A 20,900-nucleotide genomic window follows, 5' to 3' on the forward strand; every position below is an offset into this window, starting at 1 on the left:
CTACACGACTATTTAATGAGTTCAGGATCAGAAAAGACACTGTATAATCACATCACCTTTTGTCCTGAATGTCTCAGGCAGAAATGGAAGTGGAGATCCTAAAACTGAAAACCAGAGCAAAAAAAAAAAAAAGACATTTCCCTTTCATTTCCTGAGCCTAGCCTATTTAATTTCCAAAGAGTAGGGTCAAATTTGTGTGACTCAATGAAACCTTCATGTGGAGACCTGACAGGGTGGTCCTGAGACTACCTCTCAGTGGCTATAGCATCACAGGTGTGAAGATTCTGAACTCGAGTTGAAAAACCCAGCAATCCTGCTTCTAGACTTTCTAATTTCCAAACTTGAGCTCCCGCTCCTTTGTCGGCCTTCTCCAACTGTCCTTGCTCAACAGCAATCTGGGCATAAAAATACTCTTCTGTCATCTAGGTGAAGCCTGAGGCAGTCTGTGTCTACAGGAAGTTTTACTTGATAATAAAAGTAACTGATAGGGCTTCCCTGGTGGCGCAGTGGTTGAGAGTCCACCTGCCGATGCAGGGGACACGGGTTCGTGCCCCAGTCCGGGAGGATTCCATGTGCCGCGGAGCGGCTGGGCCCGTGAGCCATGGCCGCTGAGCCTGCGCATCCAGAGCCTGTGCTCCACAACGGGAGAGGCCACAGCAGGGAGAGGCCCGCGTACGGCAAAAAAAAAAAAAAAAAAAAAGAATGAGAGGGATATAGGGATTATAATACATTTAATAGGTTGGCCTAGAGACTTCTCTTGCCTGGGGAGGAGTTGCCATAACAACTGTGTGCAGCTCGTGAAGATCACCACGGCCAACAGCACGCACTCCGCAGCAGATTCCCCGGCAGCCCTCTCAGGTGGTTTTGTAGCAGAGCGCCTCTGGGGATACACCTCCCTGAGGGTGAATTTCCACAAGTGCTAGGGAGCACATGTCCTGCGGGCTCTGCCAGCAACTTCTCTAGCATTCTGTGACCATGGCTTTGCCCTCTCCAAGAAGATCTGGATCTCAGGTTTGGAGGCAGGAGAGAGAAAACCCTATCACAGCCCTCGGGGAAGTGATGGCCCCTCAGGTCCACTATTCTTATATTATTAGTTATTCCAATCCTCCCCTATAGTTGATCTTTCTTTATATTAAACTTTCTCCATCCAAATTAATGTGTGGCTTTCATCTCCTAATTAGACCCTGACTGAAGGAATAATCAAAACCTTCCTTCTCCATTAGAGGAAAATACAGCACTATTTATCAGAAAGCGAAAAAATCACCTGTTTTGTATATGAAAGCTAACAAGAAAAACTAGCAGATTCTGATCTGATCTCTGATATAAAATTTATATCAGGTAAGTCTCTGATATAAATCTCATCTCTGATATAAAATTTAAATGTCTGCCAATCTTTAAATAGCCTCTTGACTTTAATTAATACACATGAAGCAATTGCTTAGGATGGTATCTGAAACGTAATTCAGGACTATGGAGTCAAATATTAAAAAGTTAATTTTATGAAATACTTTTCCCTTCTTGGGATACAAATGAATCTTGGCTTCCAGGGCCACAGCTCTTGGTACTTGTTTTTTAAAAAAATAACCAATTTCATATGAAGCTCATTTCCTTCTCAAATTGGGAATACTGTAAACCAATAAGGCCATTTTGCCAGATCAATAATAACTAGATTGTATTCTTCCAATACACATAACTCAGTAAGATGAAATAAGATGCTGTGTATCCCAATGAAAACTCACTGAATGAATGAGTCTTTTATGCAGTGTAAACACTATAAATTTTCCTTATTCAAAATGAGCATCAATTGGTCTGATTGTGTAATAAAATAAAGGTGGCAGATGTTCAGAGAGAGGAAAAAAATGCATATTTACATGCCCCAAACAGTATCTTTTTCACTATCATGAGTTAAAAAACCCTCTGGAAATATCATACTTCTTGGGTCTAAAAATTACATTCATGGGAATTGGAAGCCCATTTCTCAAAGTACTGATGCCTGTGCACAATTTCAATTGCCTCTTGTTTATACTTACAAATTAAAGTATAATATTCTTACATTTAAATGCACTGATCCCAACAGAAAACATTACGGTTGTCCACATTTTCAATCTTTCTATTTCAATCACTACATAAATGCTGTTTCCAATTAAGTTTAGTGGTACAATTTGTTCTATGATTTAACTGTGCTGGTACTATACCACTTCTTTAGGGATATGCAAATCTGGTAAATATGAGTGCTTCTATTTTTAAGTAAATGAATTTTATGCAAACTCATTTCCACTGTCACATGATTAATTTCCCTTTACAATTATTATCTATTATATTTGTGGATAATAAGCAGAAAATGAAATGGAACCTTTCTTTCTGATGGAGCTAAATCCATTAGCGAAACTTCAAGCTGTGTAGCTAAAAGGTCACTTTACTTCATTGTAACATAAGTGTTCTTTTTTCTTAATTTTAGAATTCAATTGTAGAGTCAGCATTAAAAAAAAAACAAACCTCCCAATGATGCTCAGTAATGTTTGCTCTCCTTCAATGCAGAGCATGTTTTCCTCTTTAGATTTTCAACTATTGCCCAAAGTTGAAAGTGCATAGGTGTTTCTGTGGCCTTGGTTTTTTTTTTTTTTTTTAATTTTGTTTTCTTATTTATTTATTTATCCATTTTATTTATTTATTTTTGGCTGTGTTGGGTCTTCGTTGCTGTGTGCGGGTTTCCTCTAGTTGCGGCGAGCGGGGGCTTCTCTTGTTGCGGAGCACAGGCTCCAGGCGCGTGGGCTTCAGTACTTGTGGCTCTTGGGCTCTAGAGTGCAGTTTCAGTAGTTGTGGTGCACGGGCTTAGTTGCTCCACAGCATGTGGGATCTTCGGACCAGGGCTCAAACCCACGTCTCCTGCATTGGCAGGCGGATTCTTAACCACTGCACCACCAGGGAAGCCCATGGCCTTAGTTACCTTTAACTTGAAATCTTGACAGCTTATATGTTGGATAAAATGACTGAAACATTTCTGAAATACTTTAAAACTATATGAAAAAGTCCTACCTGTTCCATAAAAACAGAGTTTAAACCTGACATTGCAAATGCGACACCAAATGCTGGAGAATAAAAGGCATCAATGTAAGTGCAGAAGTGTCCACCAGGGGGAGCCTCAGAAAAGACCCCAAGAGCCAGCTGCATGGGTATGGAAGCCCCTATTCTACATGAAGGTCTAAAACCTGGAAGAAGAAAAAAAGTGAAGAAAAGTCTTGCGAAGAAAAGTCTGTGTGGAAGTTTTCTTTGGAGAAAGTTGCACCCTGTAACTAAAACCTAGTGAGGGCTTCCAATTCCCATGAATGTAATTTTTAGACCCTAGTGAGGGTCTCTTCAAGGGGGCTACTCCAAAAGTGTAATGCGTGACTACTGCAGGGTATGTGTGTTGGGCGTGGTGGGGGGCGGTGCATAGCGGACCGGGTCTGACTTCCTGTAAAGTCTGCGGAGAGATGGAATGAGTAACTGCTCTAGGAGCATAACCAGGTCATTACTAATATGTTGGAATCCCCTGGTTCTCTGAGTTCATCAGAACAAATTTGTGACTGTCTTCTGTGGATCAGATGTGGGAGACCCGGCCGAGAGGGGCTGTTACTTCTCCTCAAGGGCAAAAAGGACAGGAAAGAGAATGGAAAGAGGCCATGTAGAAGGGCCCACCACAAAAAACCCAGGCAGAGTGGGTTGTCCCAGCTGGATGCATGGAAACCTTTCCCCAAGTCATGGACATTGCTATCAGAGGGAACCTTCTAAAGAACCTACAGAAGCATCCATGCAAGAAAAAAATCTTTTTTTTTTTTTTTTTTTTTTTTTTTTTTGCGGTACTGTGGCCTCTCACTGTTGTGGCCTCTCCCGTTGCGGAGCACAGGCTCCGGACGTGCAGGCTCAGCAGCCATGGCACACAGGCCCAGCCGCTCCACAGCATGTGGGATAGTCCTGGACCGGGGCACGAACCCATGTCCCCTGCATCGGCAGGCGGACTCTCAACCACTGCACCACCAGGGAAGCCCAGAAAAAAATCTTTTAACCACCCCTGCCAGAACAAGAAAGAACAAAGCAAGTTGTGATGTTATCACTCAAGAAAGAATGATCTCCATGACCTTACACTCCCCCTCTCTTGCCCTGTTTTGACTTTGGTAGGGTTGGAAGCAAGAGCCACAGAGAGGTACAGAGGGAGGGGCCAGTGTGAAGATTGAAGGGGCTGATCAATTCCTGCAGGCAGGTGACCCACCAAATCTGTGCCTCACCTGGAGGAGGGGATCAAATAAAGATTGAGTGTGGACTAATATATTGGACTAGACAGCCTATTTTCTGAATCGAGACTGTATTTTTTGTGTAAAGTGACCCTATGACTTCCTGTTATCCAAGAGTAATGAACTTGTTGAAAGTTTCATCCAGTAATGGAGGAAAAGCTTCTCCTACTGAATATACTTTACATGGACAGTGGAAAACAAAATCAAGTGTATTTTATGGTTACATTCTGGGAGTTGTACTTTTTCAGTTACGTATATTATTTATGGAATTCTACAATTTGTATCTGAGGGACCCTGATTATAGGTGTGTAGAAAAAAATTGGTTTATAGAAATGTTTCTATATTAATGCCCAAAGAGTTATGGGTTTGCAGTCTTAGAATGCAATATATGAAGGAAGCAGCACCTATAAGGTGAAGATTCGATGTATTTACAGCACAACAGTTTTATAGTTAATGACAATAATAATAATGATAAGAGCTAATAATAATAGCTAATAGCTAAGCACTTCTTTGGTGCCAAACAACATCCTGAAAACTTTATAGTGGGAGTGCGCATGAATGCTCTCGTCAACCCTATGAGGTAGGTAACGCTATTATCCCCATTACTCTTCTATAAAGATGAGGTAACCAAGGCACAAAGGAGGTAACTGAGTGACTCACTCAAGGTCACTGAGTAAGTACTAAGTGACAGAGATGAAACTCTCAACCAATCTCAAGGATAACCAAAGAGACACAGGAGTAAAGAAGATACCACACGTCCACTGCAGAAACCCTGCTCTAGCTTTAAGGCAAGCTCATATGCGGACAACTTCGTATCCAGCTCTAGTTCTCAAAAGCCTCCTTTACCCTGAATTACATTCATTGTCACCTACTATTTTATCTTGCCTGTGCAAGAGCAAGCAATGTTAGATCTAATACAGATACAAAAATGGCCTGCAGTTCAGATAATTGGGGATGTAAATTTCAGAAAAAGTGACTGAGACATTCATTTCAGACTCAGTTTATTTCATTGCATCTAGAAATGTTTATTGGATAGAGTAACACACTACTGATGGAGTCTTTTGACCAGAGTTTATGTCCCAAAACGAGAAACCTAGGAACCTGAGGTGACACAGTGAAGGTTCTCCCCACAACAAGCCACTTACCAGTTGGGGGAATTATAATACAAGTTGAAGGAAATATAATACAAGTTGGGGAAATTATAGTGCCGTGTTGCCACAGGGGTGTTAAAAGAGTCCAGATGGATAGTGAAAGTGTAAGTGCTTAAAAGCTGTTCAGTGATACATTTATAATCTATTATTGTAAAGTCAGAATATAAGAATCCTCAAACAATGTTTTAAAGTAAGGTTTTATATACTTTTGTTAATCCCCACTCCATCCCCCCCCCCACAAAAAGGCCACACCATTCAACAGTAATGCAACTTGGACAAAATACACCCTTAAGCACAGAGAAAAACCATCTAAGGGAATACTCAATTCCCAATACATTTAATTTTCCGGTTTATAAAAGTTATATATGCTTTTTGAAAAATATGAAAATACTTTAGATTAATATAAAGAATATAGAAATCATCATAATTTTACCATTTGTACACAAACACTATTAATATTTTATACTTTTTTTAAAAATTAAGATCATATTATCGCTTATATGTGGAATCTAAAAAAAGGCTACAAATGAACTTATCTACAAAACAGTAATAGAGTTACAGATGTAGAAAATAAACTATGGTTACCAGGGGGTAAGGGAGGGGAGGGATAAATTGGAAGATTGTGATTGACACACACACACAACTATATATAAAATAGATAACTAATAAGTACCTACTGTATAGCACAAGGAACTCTACTCAATACTCTGTAATGACCTATATGGGAAAAGAATCTAAAAAAGAATAGATGTATGTATATGAATAACAGATTCACTTTGCTGTACACGTGAGACTAACACAACATTGTAAATCAACTCTACCCCAATAAAAAAGTAAAGATAAATAAATAAATAAAATTAAGATCATATTATAAATCATTTTGTCTGGAGCATTTTGGTTAACTTACCAGTTTGAGCATTTGTTTCTTCCAATATTCTTTCAAATCATACTTTTGACTATATATTTCCTATTGTACAGCAATACATATGTTCTTTATTCCCCTTTTCCTGATTCCATTTTTTTTACACTTTTTGTACATTTTTACCAAGGCAACCAGGACAGCAAATAAGCCCTCAAAAAGCTGAGCAGTTACTCCCTACAGAGTCAGAGAGAGAACTTACCCTCAAATCAATATTTTATGTACAAATATATTTTGGAGTCTCAGGAGACTTTGAGAATGCTAGCCAGACCCTTTTTAAAATAAACTTTCTGGGACTTCCCTGGTGGTGCAGTGGTTGGGAGTCTGCCTGCCAATGCAGGGGACACGGGTTCGAGCCCTGGTCCAGGAAGATCTCACATGCCATGGAGCAACTAAGCCCGTGCACCATAACTACTGAGCCTGCACTCTAAAGCCCATGAGCCACAACTACTGAAGCTCACGCTCAGAGCCTGTGCTCCACAACAAGAGAAGCCACCGTAATGAGAAGCCCGTGCACCGCAACGAAGAGTAGCCACCGCTCGCCGCAACTAGAGAAAGCCCGTGCGCAGCAACTAAGACCCAACACAACCAAAAATTAATTAATTAATTAAGAAAAATAAACCTTCTGACTAAATAGTGCATATACTCTAACCCACCTACCGGGCTCTGGGTATCTTTCAGATGGATTGAAGGACCCTTCAGCTTCTGAACCCCATGTCCTTGCAGGACTGTCCAAGCAATAGTTAAACATTAACTACTTATGAGTACCTCCAACACTGCACTGATTTTCTGCTACCCAATTAGCCACAGTTGGCAAAAGAAAAGTGACCTTCATCTTGTGGCTCACTAGCGATTCAGACAGTGAAGGAGCCAAATGGGCCATTGGAGGTCACTGAGTTTACACCCCATTTCATATCTCAGGAAAACGAAAGACCATGAAGGTTAAGTGACTTAGCTGAAGTGACACAGAGCTGCTCAAGGAGCCAGACCCTGGCTGGCAGAACAATGATGCTTTTACCTTTCCCGAAAGGAAGATGCCGTCTCCAATTATTTACACTGAAAGATCTCCTCGCTTTCTATTGTATTATATTTCCTTATCTGTGGAGAACAAATCTGGAGAGCAATTTACAATCTGATATATTACATCTGGTCTCTTCTTGAGACCAAAATGTTATGGGAACCCATAAGAAATCCTGGTTCTATAATATTCAGGTAGCAACAACACAACTTCATGTGTTAATCACCACCGTATTTCATTTGAGAGACTGCATTCTTAAAGATTGAGAATAAAAGCTAAAACAGCCTTCAATGTTTTTGGAAAGAGATATAAGTCATTCATACCAGTCACTACAGAGCAATATTTCCAGCAATGAGAGACACATGGACTTGATGGCAAATGAGTGAAAATTTTAAGTAGTGGTCTCAGCATTTTAAGCTCCTCTGTCAGTAGCGGAACAATAGCCAAAGCACTTTGAATATCAACATCCAAACAGAAAATCAAAGAAGTCATCAAAGGAAAATCTCCTTCCTGAAATATAAGTGATAAGATCAATGTATAAATTAGTCAGAGAAAAGGCCAACCCAGAAGGTCCTGTCTTGTAGAAGAAATTCAATATGACATGAGATTAGTGTGTCAAAACTTAAAATATGTATTAATGGTAAAGCAAATCTGATTGTCTCCATAACAATCCATCTAAATTGTTTAATTTGGAAAATTCTTCTGTTATTGGTAAGCACTTCAGTATGAAGCAGTTATCTTGATCAAATGTTTTATAGGTACATCATGCTGCACTCTACATAATCCTAAAAAAATGTTGTCATTCTAGACTGCACCAATTTTCAGCATAACAGAGGGGTTACCTTTCTAGGAGCGAATATAGTATATGCTTTTTCCACTTAACATTCTGACAGAAAATCATTCTAAAATGTATTAAACTATACGAGGCCTTCCTTAAAAGTACATTGGGCATAATGTCATTTTCCTTGATGACCCAGAGTCATTATTGTGAATATTAATTATCACACTGGCCTGTAATAAAATCATGTCTGTGAGGCCCTCAGAAATACATTCTTCCTGTGGCCCTTAGAATGACAGAATGTCAGCATTAAACAGTACTTGAGAGCTTGTCTAGATTTTTCAATTACAGATGAGGATGCTAATGACGAGAGGAGCGATATGATGTAATGAAGGAGACGTAAACAGTGACCTACCCCAGGTCTCCCACCTTCTCCAGAGTCCTTTCAGTTACCCCACATTTTACACCACAACCTGTGCTTTTCATTAGTTTCTCTGTTTTTCTTTCTTTCTTTCTTTCTTTCTTTTCTTTTCTATCTTTATTTATTTGGCTGAGTTGGGTCTTCGTTGTTGCACGCAGCCTTTCTCTAGTTGCAGCGAGCGGGGGCTACTCTTCATTGTGGTGCATGGGCTTTCTCATTGTGGTGGCTTCTCTTGTTGCAGAGCATGGGCTCTAGGTGCACGGGCTTCAGTAATTGTGGCACACGGGCTCAGTAGTTGTGGCTCGTGGCTTGGTTGCTCCACGGCATGTGGGATCTTCCCGGACCAGGGCTCGACCCGTGTCCCCTGCATTGGCAGGCGGACTCTCAACCACTGCGCCACCAGGGAAACCCTGCCTGTTTCTTTTAATAGCTCTTCTCTGCCCTTCCTGTGAGGTTCTATGCTCACCCTCCTCACCATTGCTGGTGATTTAATCTCCTCCAGCACCATGCCTTCTGATGGTGATTAGTGTGGTTCTGGCACAGAGGGAGGGCATGGGGAGCCCATGGTCATCAAAGGTGATGGCTGGAAGTCAGGATCTGGGGAGGACTCAGGTAAAATTTAGGAGAGTGATCTAAAACGTAGAGGGTAAACTAACCTGAACCACAATGAAGAGATCTAACCAAATGCTGGAGTCTAAGGTCCAGAGCCAAAGTGGAGAGGAGAGGCAGGAACCAAAATTGCCAAGAAAGAGGGAGGTCCAGGAAGGAGCAAGCCTTGGGAGGCAAAGCAGAGGAATATGGATGACAGGGGTATCTGCGCTGTCTTTTATCCCCCTTCCAGCGTGATTACATTTTGAAAGTAAATACCGTGGGAGGGAGGGAGGGTGCCTGCTTCTCTTCACAGCCCCTCAATCAATCCCAGTTTGAACCTGGCTTAAAAGACAAGTCATGCCTTGGATGGTGAGACATGTGTGTCATGGAGATCTGGCTGAGTAACCTGATGGTCTTAACCCAGGAGAAGAGGCATTGGGTATAAGGCATGGGACTGTGATGGTTCACAAGTCTTATTTGTTTACTTCCTGGGAACAGCTTTTCCTGCCCTTGTCCCAGAGCCTCTGAGGTTTCAGAGCAACTAAATTCCAGGTAGGTGAGGTGTTCTGCTTTGGTTTCCATGTCAATAAATAGATAAGGCAACAGCCCAGTGTAGTAAGTAGAGGGGGAAATGACAGTTTAAAAGCCAGCTGCATTGGAGCCTGTTCTAGCAGAAGGGTGAATTCTCACTTTCTGAAAGAATCACCCTTTTGTCTTACATGAGATGCCTGAGGCTCCCAGGGAGGCACATGACTTGTCCAGGTTGATACAATGGCAAGGTCATTGCCTGTGATTAAAACCATCAAGTATTAGAGCCCTGTGCACCCAGTGGTGGTCACAGGTCAGGTTATTATCACCTCAGAGAGGAAACGCTCCCCTCCCCGATTGGTGGGCAGAGGAGCGTCTGTGGTACTTTCCTCCTCACTTTTTCCTGTAGTGGCCAAAGGAAGGTGTGCTTTGCTGTACTGTCTGGAAGACAAATTGGTATTCTCTGTAGGAACAGATAGGATGATTCATGCTGTGTGCTACATAATTAAGGTCTGTGAACTCAAAATGAGCAAACCAGGATATTAGTAATCTTGGTAGAAGAGTAGCTCAAGGGGGCAGCCACACCTCATTCTTTATTTGAATCCCTTTGTGGTGGGAGCGTTAAACTTCTCTGAGATAAGGGAACTTACCCAGAATAGAGTTCTTTTCAAGATTTTTCTCCCTTACTTCTTGATCTCTCGTCTCTATCATGAAAAAAAAAATATATATATATATATATATGTGTGTGTGTGTGTGTGTGTGTGCGCGCATGAATTTTTTATTCTACAGCCAAGAAACTAGGTTTTCCTCTCACCTCTGGTGCTTTAAAATATTTATTCAACCCGAACAATGATTGAGGCCCTACAACAAACTAGAGGACCAAGCACTTCAAAGCCACATATGAAGACAAGGTGGATTTTGCTTTCCCAAAAGCCCACAGTCTAGCTGTAGAGACATATGGAAGTCAGTTACATAGGTACTTACTTACTTGGCTGTGCCACTATGGCTAAAACACCTAAATTCCATAATCCCGGTCTCTTCAAGTGTAAAATGACAATACTAATACTTATCTTGCCAACGGTTTTATATTTTTAAAGTCAGTTGTATATAAATCACTGAGGAGGGGGCTTGGTACCTATAGGGTACTTAATACCCATCAGTAAGTGACAACACAAACTAATGGGTATTCTAACCAAGGAACGACCATAACTAGTCAGAACCACAAGGTAACAGGAGGCTACTCCTCCCCCAAGCGGACATTTGTTACTTTATGGCTGCTCAACAAGCACACAGCCTTTCTTTGGCAACAACGTCCAATTTCCTTGGACAAGCCCCCTGTCCCCTGTGCTCAGCCCATGTGTTTTTGATTGCGTGACATGGCAAGTAGCCTTTTCAAAGCCTCAGCAGAGTCTGCTACAAGGGAGCCCAAATATTAAATTATAGTGCACTAAAAAATGGGAAGAATTAGTGGGGCATTTTTTTCCTGTCATTTCCTTTCCGAGATTGCACAGAAGCAAGAGGGAGGAGAGAGGGAAGGGTGGAAAGACAGGGCAGGAAGCTGGATCTGAGTTGTAAAAATGTCCAAGGGGCATTTTAAGGCAAGGATTGGCTAATATTCTACTATTAAATTGTTTGCATTTAAATGATGTAAGTCCTTTCCATCTCCCCAAACCTCTTATTATTTGTCCTACACACAGAAGGTCTTGTGTGAGTGTTTCTGTTTGTTTTTCTGGAAAGTGAGGGAAGGGGTGAGCTCTGGATCTGTGTTGACACAGAGTGGAAGAGTAGCACTCAAGGATGGACACACTGATCTGCAAACTAAACCATCCCAGCTAAAGCAGAAGCTGAGAATGGCAGATGGCCAAGAGAATGTCAATTACATGGAGCAAACTTCAAAAAGCTGGATGGCAAGAGGGCATAGGCCAGGACACGGAGTAGTGATTTGAGCCCATTTTATCTGCTTCTGAGGGAAGGATACCCAAGCTGATGCTGGGGTTTTATTTTCGGTCCTAATCAGGTTCATCTGAACTCTGATGCAATAGACAGTTTGAGTTCCTCATTTAAATCCCTGCCCTGGTTCTGAACCAGGAGCGTATGATGGCCAAACCATGGGGTGCCTATTTCAGAGGAGAAGCAATAACTCAGCATCAATCAATTAGGTCAGGGGATTTCTACCACAGTCACAGAAAAGCTGTGCAAAGTACTCTAAAATCACTCTTAGAGAATCTGGGTAAGGAGGCTATTTGAGATTGCATGCTTGTGGCAGAAAACCAAGCACATGCAATGTTCTATGGGCTCTCAAGAGCATGCTGCTTACCTGTTTTTGTTTTTGTTTTTGTTTTTTGTGGTAGACAGGCCTCTCACTGTTGTGGCCTCTCCCGTTGCGGAGCACAGGCTCAGCGGCCATGGCTCACGGGCCCAGCCGCTCCGCGGCATGTGGGATCCTCCCGGACCGGGGCACGAACCTGTGTCCCCTGCATAGGCAGGCAGACTCTCAACCACTGCGGCACCAGGGAAGCCCAATGCTCCTTACCTTTTGATGTGCACGTGAACCACCAGGAAATGTTAAAATGCAGGTTCTGATAGTTAGGTCTGAGGGAGACCTAGTCAACTAATGACTGACAGGAGAGAAGCTGGAGCATAAATACTGCAGCTCCCTCTCCCTTCAGGTGGGTAACCCTGAGGCGCACGTTCCACGCTGACTGCTATAGCTCCCCAGCAGGCATAAGCTCCTGAACTCCATGGTGGTAGATTCCCTGAAAACTGTGCTTTTTATTGCCTACCTTCCCTTCTCTGCCTCACTTTTTCACTTCCCCACTGGTGTTTCCTGGGATCAACTCCTAAATAATAAACCACTTACCCCTTAAAACTGCCTTGGTATCTGCTTCTGGAGAAGACCACACAAAGCCGCACCCACCACATGCTTTTATTCAAGTCTTCCCTTCTCAATGAATGGGTTAACCATCAGCCTGATTCCACGGGATAGAAACCCAGCCATCCTTGCCCTCTTCTGTTCCCTTCAGATCCACCAGCAGTAAGTCCTACAAATTCTGTCCATTCACTAGCTTCAAAGTATCCACGTCCCCATCTCCTCTATCACCTCCTACTCCAACAGCTATCTTTCCTCACCTAGAATAGTATAAAACACCTCTACCTAGTCTCCCACACTCTCTCTTGTTTTTTAACTTTTTTAGAAAATTGAGATATAATGGATATATAACATTATATTAGTTTCAGGTGTATGACATAATGATTCCATATATGGAAATACTGCAAAATATCACCACAAATAAGTCTAGTTAACATACATCAACAAACATAGTTACAAAATTTTTTCTTGTGATGAGCACTTTTAAGATATATTCTCCTAGCAACTTTCAAACATACAATACAGTATTATTAACTCTAGTCACCCTGCTGTGCACTACATCCTTAGAACTCACGTATTTTATAACTGGAAGTTTGTACCCTTTGGTGACCTTCACCCACTCTTGACCCCCCCTCAAATCGGTTTACAGGAAGACTTCTATGCAAACCTGCTCTTGTCACACTCCCCAAGTACCCACTATCTAAACCCTTCAATGGCTTTCTGTGGCTTTTAAGCTAACAATAGACATGCTTAACCGGTGGACAAGGCACTTCAGGATTTGATTTTGCTTTCCGTTTCAGCCTTATCGTTATCACATGACCCCTCCCAACCTGGCTCCACCCAGTCTGGACATTAAACCGACATTTTTGTATTTTCAACCTCACTGATGGATTTTCGTGAGGTGTGAAAACAATTTAGTTGGTCAAGATCAGCATTTTATTTTAATGAAATGGGAGAAGAAAAACATTGGAGTGCTATCTGTCAGACCTTTTTTTCCATGATATGTGTACTGCATCATGATGAAAAACCTACTTATAACCAAATATCACAGCAAAAAGAAGTTTGCAGAATGATGTCTTAAGCACACCACGTTCTCTCCTGCTTCTGATCCTCAGCAGATGCTGCTTCCTCTGCCTGGGAAGCTTTGCCCCAACCCCTTTGCTTAGGAATCCCTATGCACCCTCCTGGGATCCACAGCATGCTGTGGTCCTAAGTGTCCAGTGGGGCTGTCAGCCTCTAAACACTGTCCTCCAGGTAGTACCAGGTATAGGTGAAGAGAATTCAACATACCCAAGTGGGGAGGACTGAAAAAGAATCTATAAACAATCCAAACATTTGGCTGTAGGATGGCTACCCACCATGTCAAGCCAAAGCGGGGTGGGGGGGGGTTGGGAGAGAAGGTAAGAGGTTGAACCTGAACAAGTTCCTTCAGCCACCAGAGTGCAGCCACCAGGGCTTTTCCGGGACACTTGGGCACACTGGGAAGGACAAATTGGAGGTTGACAAAATAGGGCAAAGATACCGTATTTAGAAAGCTAGTTCAGCAGCCCAAGTGAGACCCGTAAGCACATTTGTAAAGATAGCAGCTGTCAGGTGGGGAGCAAGGGCATCCATGGAAGACTTTCCGGAGGGAGACTCTGAAAGGTTTGGTTACAATGTAGTCTACCTCACATATTTGTTAGACACTAACTAGTTCTAAATGGGCCTTTTACAGTTGACTTACATATTGTTTCCAGAGCCAACTTTAATAGGGTGAAGACCTTGAGGCTGGTTGAAAAAAATACTCCTATGTTCCTGCCTACTGGCAGAAAGGACATCTATTTATTTTTTTCCTATTCAGTGAGAGAAGAGAGTTCTTAGCTGTGGGTGACCTGTGTGGGACACAGAGGCAGGATCGTAGAGATGGCATGAATTTCAACCTCTGGTAGGTAAAGAAACTGATGCTCAGAGTTTCCTTGTCTTACAAGCAAAGTGCCACAGCTACAACCAGAACCAGGACCTCAGCCAGCCAGGGGAGGGCTTTGTCCACAAAAGCACACGGGGTCAAAATGCAGTTCCTGAACAGGACCCACGAGAATCTCCTCTTTACTTCCCTAGCCCTGCAGACTCCGTTCCCTCTGCCACCGACCAAGCGGGAGTTACACCACATCACCCCTCAGTCATTAAGGCAGGTCACTGCTGGGCTCCCTGACTCCAGCATGTATATGACTGGAGAAAAATAGTTATTGCTTTTTAAATGAGGATGTAGCTGAGATTTATGGCAACTGAAATAGAAAAAAGAAGGGGGGCAAATGTTAGAGACAATTGGGGGAAAAGGTGAAAGAACTTAATGTCTGACTAGGTGTGAGGGATAAAGAGGAAAGAAGTATTACCAAGACTTGGAGACTGGGAAGAAAGCTGGTACCAACCAAACTGGGGTCAGAGGGGAAGGAAAGGCTTCCAGGGTCACAGGGAGAAAGACCATTGGCTCAGTGTGGGATAAATTAACTTTGACAAGAAGGCAGCATAGGCATGTGGAGATTTCCCACTGATGTGCTATCTGGGGAAAAGATGTTTTATATCACCTAAGACAGCTTTATTTCCACTCTGAGTCAGAAGGATGAACCGAGCAGGTGGGGCAAGAAGGGAAAGGCCTGAAGAGGTGCACAAATTGCAGGGGAAAGTATCGATTGCAGTTTTGATCATCTAAGCTGATACCTGGGAAACCTACGCTCTCTCCCCATATATTCAGGCAGGAGAAGAGAGAAGACGGAGGGCTGGAAGGGGCTCTTTCTTCTCTTTCTGTGATGCATCAAAACCGATACCACACAAAGCTGATCACCGGGGGCCAGCAACCAGCCTGCTGCATCACAGGTTTCCACACAGCTGCTCAGCCTGGGAGAGGCTTTCAAAGAGGCTGGCTGGAGAGGTTCGCCTGTGCAGGGAGGGCATCTTCTTAAGCACTCAGAGCGCTGACACAGCTGGAGGGAGGCTGACAGTTTGCCAGGGGAGGGCTGCTGACGGGAAACGTGGAGAAAGAGCGGTGGAAAGGAGAAAATCAAGAGGGGATAGGAGTCGGAGCTGAATTAAGGTTCGGATGTTAAGATCAACGCGGAGAAGAGGCGAAGAGGGGGAGGCGTGTCGAGTTCCTTTCGTTCCCAGAAATGGAACTTCTGTGAAAGGCAGACTCACCACAGAGAATGACTGCAGAGAACTGAAGAGACACAAAGGCCTTGATGCTCATCAAAGGCCACCCACGCCTACCACCTCCCACAAACACACAGACCCACTGCCTCCACAGAGGAAGAAACAGCCAGGGCGGTCACGTGACCCACTGGCGTCACATGGGCAGCTGTCAGTGGCAGAACAGAGTAGACACTCAGGATGACAGACACACGCTCCAAGGGACCTTCTTAACGTTCCACACGACATCATAAAATCTGTGATAGATGTGGTCACAGTAAATATAAACCCCCAAATTGTGGAGAATCCTCGTAGGTATCTGATAAATGGTAAAACAGACTATACAGGTAGTAACAGGGACTGTCTGTGATGAAATATAAGATGGAATTGATATAACTTAAGTTCCATACAAAATAAAAAATGGAACTGAGAGCCCCAACATAGGTCCATCAGGAATGGTAGGGTTCCCCACTATGGTGATCTCTAACGTCTGGTCTTGCAGAGATTCTTGTCTCATCTGTGGGCTCAGCCCCGTCCTTCCCCCTTCTAGGTTCTGGCCGTGGCCCCAGAGCCACAAGGAACGCCAAACAAGCAATTTGCAGACAAAAAGTCAATCTTGTTTCTAAGCCCTGTATTTGAAGCACGGTTGCCCAGGGCTGGGTTTGGCCTCACTGCCCAGTTCCTCTGCATCTGAGGCTCTGCTTCCTTGGCAGGTCCTGGACTCAGATCCACGGTACCAACCAAGACAGCCATATTTGCCCTTTTCAATCCTAAGCACTGGCCACAGCCTTTCATTCTGAATTCTCCACCCTCCCTGCCATCTCAGAACTCTGGACGAGCCCACAGCATGGCCTTATTCCTCTGTCTGAGCCTTCTTCACAACCTTGACCCCCAAATTCCGAGCCCAGCCTGTATATTCCAGTCACTTGTTGGCCCTTTTGCTTGTTGTGGCTTGATAGTTAGACTGAGTCTGCTCCGTCCTCTGGATTCATGGTATTTATCTGTTCTGCCCCCTTTTCTTTACACCCTCACTATCTTCCAGATTTCATCATCCTGGCCCAAATAAGACACTGACCACAATTTGCTTTTGGCAGCAGAAAATAAGGAAAGAAGAAAACTGAAAGTTAAGGAGGAAATCGGGTTTCTTTTAGAAACAGTTATTACTCATATACCTAAATATGAAGCCTAAAGTTAAGGAAATTATTCAACCTGTAGGAACTATTTAGGGTAGGCTAGGTTGTGCTCCTGTTCACAAATTTCCCTGGGAATCTCAGTGGCTTAACATAAGAAAGGTTTATTTCCTCCCTCTCCTATATATTCAATGGGTGTTGGGAAGTGGGAAAGAATTGCTCTAGGTAGGAACTAGGGACCTGGGCTCAAGGAGGTCTCACCTCCTTGAAGCTTCATCAGGACTAAGACTCCTTCTTGACTTCCTGGCAGGTGAAGACAGACTAGAGGATCACAAGGGAGTTTTCACAGCCTCAGGCTGGAACTGACACTATCAATTCTTATAGCTCATTATCCAGAGGTGCATATCTGCAAGGAGCTGAGAAGCCCAGCTTTTCCATGTGGCCCAAAGGCCAGGAGACCTGGAGGTTGAGAATGCTAGTAACATCCAGACCACAATGATTTCAGGTGATGTGGCTCTGGAATTCTCCCAATTGTTATGTTAGCTGAAGGGTTAATGCACCTGAAGTTGCGACAATGCTTCTCATTTTTACTTGACAATAAGCCGTCTGCAATAACTGTGATAAAAAGGAATGAATATGGACTAATGGAATGATGCAATGACAATGTATGTGTCAAAAGCTGAGAACCTAAGTTATCTGAGAATGGTTGTGAGGCTACAATTTTATTTCACTCTTGTGTTTTTGTTTCATTTTTGTGGCTTGAGGGGAATATTTTTTTAATGTTAGTTTTGAATGTCTGCTTTGTATTTAATGAACCAAGATTAAAGTGGAGGATTTACCTCTCATTTTTATGGATAATTGCGTATAATATTCAAAAGCATAAAACAGCAAGGATGTCTTGTTAAAAGCAGCTTTTAATGCTTCAATACAGCAGTAGACTAGCAAATAGTAAAATCATATGTATCTGTTTTATCAATATTGTGATTTAATTCTAGAGATTTGCCTGTACTTCTACACATATTTAATCTTATAATCATAGTCCTTTACCGACAAACCCATGACAACTCAATACTCATATATTAATTACGGCACTAGTTTACCTAGACGTGGCATTGAGATACTTTAAACTCTTAGCACATAAACTGAACATTTTGCCAAGAGGACACTAAAAATAATGAGGGAAGAAAGCTACTGAATTACCCCTTATTATTGCTTGCTCTTCTTCCTCTTATTACGTATTTAAAAAGCTTTGAGTTACTTATTTACGTTTAATCCACGGACAAGGCTTTTATACATTTGAAAACCCTACAGTAGGATTAGGGTGGCTGTAATTCTGTCCATCAGATGTGCCTGGTCTGAATAGTGTTCTGGGTATGGACTCTGTAGAGCCTCGTCCACTCACATCAGATAAGCAGCAAGAAGTACAAGTAATCAAATAGGTCTCCTATAATTTCCCCAAATGGGGGTTTATCAAGCAATGTTGTCTCTACTGTGATCACCACAGAAGTGAAGTGTTTCGGCAAGATCTAATCCTCAACACCAGAAGCCTGTCCTTTGAAAGACATCTTCTGAAACCCTCCCCTGCTCCAGCCATGTGTCTCTTCCAAGCACACCTAGCCCCCCACGAGAATGACAGCCCTGACCTGGTCCTCCCTTCGTCCGCTCTGAGGCTGCATGAGCACAACAAGGCAAGCAGCCTGTCTACGGAATTTAAGATACTTCTTAATCCTGAAAGCTCATAAACGCCAGTATTAATTTTAAAAAATCATTCTCACCCCAGTTGATAAAACTTTTACTTTAGGTGCTGTCATTTTGGTGAAAACTACCTTTTTAATATCACCTGTTGTTCTCCAGGGAATAGTTGCCAAACCAGCATTATAAATTCCAAAGAAAAATATTTCATGAGACCATACTTAAATTTACAGAATATATATGTTAGAGCTAAGCTCACTAATGATATAACTCACAAATATACAGGAGATGAGAACTTAAAATATTTTTTATCAGACCTGCTAAAAGACCAAAAATTAAAAATTAAAAATATTCTCTACTCACTAATTTTTCTAGATATATTTTCTGGTGGGGAAGAATATAGTAGAGTACTGCTCAAAAAAGAGAATTGATGAAAATATAGTTCCAAAACAGATATCAATTCACAAAATTATTTCACTTGAATAGATACCATTTTATAAACAGAAAAACTGAAGGAGAAAAACTATACGACTTGTTCAAGTTTCTAAAGTTGATTTGTGAACGGAGGAAGTAAGAGAATGCTTTTCTCCTAACTTTAATTCAAATATCTAATTTGAGATTCTTATGGTACTGATCTTCTAAAAAGCTGAAAGACTGACATGTTTTTTATGCACACACTCTATGAAAGATTCTAACTAAAGGATAAAAAATATTATTTTTTCAAAAAAGTTTCTATGTACATTTCAAGTCTCCAGCATCCTGTCTAGATTTGTTTTTTTCTCTCTCTTTTATCTCTTTCTTGCTCTCTCTTTTTTTCTCCTTGAGATTCTCATGGGGGGAAAAAGAGGAAAATAAGATTTCATGAGAGGACAGTTCTGATCTAGAAAGAAAAAGAAGATCTTTAACTCAGAGAAAAACTGAGACAGATCTTTAAAGGGGGGGGAGGGGTGTTACTGCATTGTTTTGCTTTATGTGGATGTAAAGAAAAAGGTACCAAGTTTTTTGTTGCTTGAACAAGGAGAGGGATTTTCTTATGAGGCCCTGAAAGGTTTTATAGTTGAAAAGTAATATGAAAAATAATAACTTCTGCCACTGAATGACTGTTATAAGGCTCAGCACCTTCAATAAAAAGATGCTTCTGTTCAATTTCCAGTCACATCAAATTCTCATTATAAGTAGCTAAATCCCATCTCTCCATGAACCAGACTGTATCAAAAGTGGCAGCTTTATGCATTAAGTTTTGTAACCACACTTATATCCCATATATCCCAGGTCACAAAGCAAATTCTAGGACCTTTTCCCCTCAGTGAATGATAGGCTTGGATGCTAAGCTTCGATGAGACCAAGAGCCGGGAAACGCTGGTGACCAAGGTGCCCTCAAAAATAAGAAAGAAATTCTGTTGCTTTTTGGAAACAGAATTGTCCAGTTCCCAAGTGCTTGCATAAAATCCGTTTTTGTGCTGAAGAATAAAATATCAAGGATTGTTGAGAGTTTAATTCAGAATCCATGAGGAGGAAAATTAGAGAGGCATTAAGGCAAAAAAAAAAAAAAAAAGTCCTTATGGTAGAAAACTGAAAAGCCTGCTTAATAATTTCCATGCTGTTCCCTCTTATGTTATTTAGAAGTGTTCGATATTGCTACATTTACTTCTAAGGTCTGGGGAGGGAATAAAATGCCAAGGAGGTTAAAGTTCCCAGACGAACCATGGAAATCGGGAAAGGAAGGTGCAGGCTCTAATGATGAATGCCAGGGTTCAGAGCACGAGCTCTAATTCAAAGCGTCACTCTCCTTAACAGTACACAGGCCAATGGACTTGACCTTAGATGGCTTTGCCCTTTAAAGAAAGCTCTTTTTAGCAGTGAAGGGACCCTCCACTAGGCAGAAAGATGAATATCACTTTCAAAACAGAAAATATGTCAGCTGATGTGGCAGAACGAAAGCTGGCTATTGTCAATTTTTTTAAGGCAGTAAAGCTGCAAATGAAAGGATTCAGGATACATTCAAGGATATGGGAGTGGTATGTTTTCTTATTGGCAGCCACGTCCATTTTCATACTTAGAGTCTGTTGTTTGCTGTGCTGGGGAATACTGGCTTCATTTTAAGACTTAAACCAAATCCAAGGAATTAACTAAATGGTACATGCTTATTTATATTGTTCATGAATAGATGCAAATGGTACTCTGGAAGAGGCTAATTGAAGAAGAACTAGGTGATAGAACTGGAAAAGAAGCATCAACATTTGGCTATAAAATGGCTTGAAGATTAATGAAATAAGGGTATTTAAAAGGCAAGAGCAGTGACAGTGATAGAAAATTATAATCCAGTTTATAGTTACATTGTAAAAGATATTTATCAATTCATATACATAG

This window comes from Mesoplodon densirostris, chromosome 1, assembly GCF_025265405.1.
Source record: "Mesoplodon densirostris isolate mMesDen1 chromosome 1, mMesDen1 primary haplotype, whole genome shotgun sequence".
In the NCBI taxonomy this organism is placed as follows: domain Eukaryota; kingdom Metazoa; phylum Chordata; class Mammalia; order Artiodactyla; family Ziphiidae; genus Mesoplodon; species Mesoplodon densirostris.